The following is a 4,130-nucleotide window of genomic DNA, read 5'->3' as shown; positions in this document are numbered from 1 at the left end:
ACTCTAAGCCTGTAGCTAAGTAAAATACAGATCCTTAAGAGAAAAAGAAAAACTTTCAAATCTATGAGTCTGACTAAGTATGATATTAGAACACTATACACTGCCTCAATGATTTTTGAGTTGTGTCTTTATAAAAAAGATCAAGAATTTGTAAAGACTCTTTCTGTGGTTTTTGTTTATGTGTTTGTTTCTTTTGTTTGTAAGACACCTGGGAGAGCAAAGGCCAAAAAGAGAAACAACTAAAACACATTGTATATGGTTTGTCAATAGTTCCAGGAATACAGAAAACTATTTCAACCCTCCCATGGCTGGAACAGACCAACAAAATTAGGGTGTAACATACATTTAAATCCTTCAATTACTTTATTAGTGAGAACTCAAATGTGAATTGAATCAATAGATTGTAGAGACTCTCAAGCTGCCAATAGCAGTTACCTTCTGTATGTTGGATGCCTGTTTTGGACACAGAAGGACACCTTTCTAACCTCAGGTGTGGTAGGATCGACATGATCCTGACAGCCTTGGTAACATCCTCGACCGATAAGGTGGAGACACACTTGAGATCCCACCTCAAGCAGTGCACCAGGGATGCCCACTGTGCATCTTCAGCTGAAAGGTGAGTTCTAAGACAGTCAGGATTCTGGTGTGATGCATACAGCACTGCTCTGTTCCCCCCCCCCACCCCCCGTATCTACCCAGACATACGCACATACTGCAACTGAGCCAAGAGGAACTGCTTCTCAGGACAGCCTCGGCCAAAAGTTACCAGGGAGCAGGTGAAAATGGCAAGCTCTCAATCTTTATCCACCTGCCATGGTACTGATAAGTCTCTGAAGATGGCGAAGTCTGAGATTTCTTGAAGTGGAATCCTCTGCCAAAGCAGGGAATCCTCTACACTCCCTAGAACAGGCAGCCCTAATGTTCCTTGCTTTACCCACCTGCAGCAACAGTAGCAGCCTTGTCTGGTTACACTAACTTCTAAGGACAGCTCCATACTGAGATAGATAGCTTCTCTTTAAGTACAAATTGTATTGAGAATCCTTTAGTTGGAATTCTGTAATACACAAATAGGCAATCCACATAAAGCTAAAATGGACAAGGAAAGAATCACGTCCTACAAGACAATGATTTTATATTTGATGCTCATTTTTGTGACGTTGGGTATGACTAATTCTTTAAAAAGTAAGTTACAGATTTATCTTGTCGTCCCACATATAATTCAGTGGGTAAATATCCACAGTTGTCTTGATAAGTGATATTCATCTCATATTCATTGACTGTGACTTCTTTTGTCTTTTTCATGTACTCTTACTTGGCTGTGGCTGTCAAAGCCAGTTTTTGTTTATTTCTTCTCTTCTTCCTAAAGACATTAATTTAGAATTTCCTCTCTGCTTTCAAATACTCTGGTGGCTATAACCTTAATAACAACTTCTTCCATCAAGGTGCTTTTACTGCCAACCCCCTTCAATACTGGGTGTGAAAGTTAAGCCTGTGAATATTCCTAATCTACCCTACTCACTTTGATGTGTTGTGCAAAGTTTAAAAAGTTCTGTTGTGGGGAAAATGGTGGCTTCGGGAGAGAGTGGTGCTTCTGGCAGCAGAGGCCACACCAAGGAGGCATTTATGACCTTCTACAGTGAGGTGAATCAAATAGAAAGGAGAGACTCAGTTCTAATTCCAAAAATCAGATTGAAAGATTGGCTCGTCCTGGTTCCTCTTACTGTATCTGAACCCATTTGAAGTTCTTCAGATAGATCCCTAAGTGACAGATTGAGGAACAAAACAGGGTTCACCACCTGTCCATCTCGGTGCATCCTGACAAAAACCTGACAATGCTGACAGAGCACAAAAGGCTTTGGAAGCTTTGGACAAAGCTTACAAGTTGCTACTACACTAGGAACAAAAGAAGAGGGCCTTGGATGTAATTCAGGCAGGAAAAGAATACGTGGAACACACTGTTAAAGACAGGGCAGGGGGGGGACAAATAAAGGAAGGAAAGCCTACAAACGTAGAGGAAGATGGTCTGGAACTGTTCAAACAGGCAGTCTACAAACAGACCATAAAGCTGTTTGCAAGCTGAAGATTAAAAGGAAAGAGAAAGAAGCCAAAGAAATGCACTAGCAGAAGCAACAGAGAAAAGAAGAGACTGAAGCCCAGGGAAAAGCCAAGTGAGAGAGTTTCAGTGTATCTAGTTTTATGTGGAGGTCTTTAATCCACTTGCACTTGAGCTTTGTACAAGGAGATAAGAATGATTGATTTGCATTCTTCTCCATGCTGACTGCCAGTTGAGCCAGCACCATTTGTTGAAGAGGCTGTTTTTTTTTTCATTGAATGTTTTTAGTTCCTTTGTCAAAGGTCAAGTGACCATAGTTGTGTGGGTTAATTTCAGTATCTTCAATTCTGTTCCATTGATCTACCTGCCTATCTCTACCAATACAGTGCAGTTTTTATCACAATTGATTTGTAATATAGCTTTAGGTCAGGGATGACTATTCTCCTGGAAGTTCTTTTATTGTTGAGAATGTTTTTGCTATCCTAGGTTTTTTGTTATGCCAAATGAATTTGCAAATTGCTTTTCCTAACTCTATGAAGAATTGAGGTGGAATTTTGATGGGGATTGCATTGAATTTTATTGAGTATATTTTGCATAGATGTTCAAGAGGAAAATTAGTTTGAAGTTCTCTATAGGTTTTTTGTATGGTGTAGATTTGAGCATAATTGTTGTTTCAAAGAATGGGTTGTGTAGTGTACCTTTTCTTCCTATTTTGTGGAATAGTATGGGGAATATTAGTATTAGGTCTTCTATGGAGGTGTGATAGAATTCTACACTAAACCCATCTTGCCCTGGGATTTTTTTTTCCCCTTAGGAGGCTTTTGATGACTGCTTCTCTTTCCTTAGGGGTTATGGGGCTGTTTAGATGGTTTATCAGATCCTGATTTAACTTTGGTACCTGATATCCATCTACAAATACGTCCATTTCCTCTAGATTTTCCAGTTGTGTTGAGTATAGGCTTATTTTACTCTTTGAGTGATTCAAGAAATCAAGATGATTTTTTTAATTTCCTCAGTATCTGTTGCTTTGTCTTCCCTTTCATTTCTGATTTTGTTCATTTGGATACTCTTTCTATGCCCTCTAGTTAGTCTCGCTAAGGGTTTGTTGATTTTCTCAAAGAACCAGGTTCTAGTTTTGTTGGTTCTTTGTATAGGTCTTTTTGTCTCTATTTGGTTGATTTCTGCTCTGAGTTTTATTATTTTCTGCTGTCTACTCCTCTTGGGTGTACCTCCTTTTTGCACTACAGCTCTCAGGTGTGCTGTCAAGTTGCTAGTGTATGCTCTCTCCAGTTTATTTTTGGAGGCACTCAGAGCTATGAGTTTTTCTCTTAGTACTGCTTTCATTGCATCTTGTAAGTTTGGGTATGTTGTGCCTTTATTTTTGTTAAATTTTTTTAAATCCTTAATTTCTTTCTTTATTTCTTCTATATCTATTACCCTTAGATTCGGTCTTCTCATTGTTTCCTGGATGTTTTGGGTTAGGAGCTCTTTGAGTTTTGCATTTTCTCTGACTGTTGTGCAAATGTTTGCTATGCTATCCTCTGCCCCTCAGTTCTTCTCTTCCATCTCTTGTAGTTTGTTGGTGATACTTGCATCTTTGACTCCTGATTTCTTTACTAGGTTTTATATCTCCAGGGTTGTTTCCTTTTGTGATCTCTTTATTGTTTCTATCTCTATTTTCAATTCCTTTACCATTTGGTCGTGTTTTTCTGTAGCTCTTGGAGTGATTTTTGTGTTTCCTCTTTAATGGCTTTTACTTGTTGATATGTGTTCTCCAGTAATTCTTTAAAGGAGTTTTCATATGCTTCAAAAGGACCTCCATCATCATTATGAAGTATGATTTTAAGTCCATATCTTGCGTTTCTGGTGTGTTGGGAAATCCAGTACTTGCTGTTGTGGGAGAACTGGGTTCTGATGTTGCCAGGTTGTCTGGGTTTCCATTGCTTAGATTCTTGTACATTCCTCTTGCCATCTCGTTATCTGTGATGTTAGGTGATCTTGTCTCTGACTGGAGCTTGTCTCTCCTGTGGATCTGAGAGCCCATGTGTTCAGGAGGGAGATTGATACTGGGTATTTG

At 39.2% G+C, this 4,130-nt stretch overlaps 1 pseudogene across 1 annotated transcript; it reads left to right on the top strand.

Moving 5' to 3' along the window:
• Positions 1–1,563: 1,563 nt before the first annotated feature.
• On the top strand, positions 1,564–2,172 carry LOC308430213 (dnaJ homolog subfamily C member 8-like; annotated as a pseudogene). The gene has a single exon. The product of its transcript is annotated as a dnaJ homolog subfamily C member 8-like (transcript).
• Positions 2,173–4,130: the final 1,958 nt, after the last annotated feature.

Source organism: Micromys minutus, assembly GCF_963924665.1.
Source record: "Micromys minutus genome assembly, chromosome: 15".
Taxonomy (NCBI): Eukaryota; Metazoa; Chordata; class Mammalia; order Rodentia; family Muridae; genus Micromys; species Micromys minutus.
This window is presented reverse-complemented; position numbering and strand designations above follow the sequence as displayed.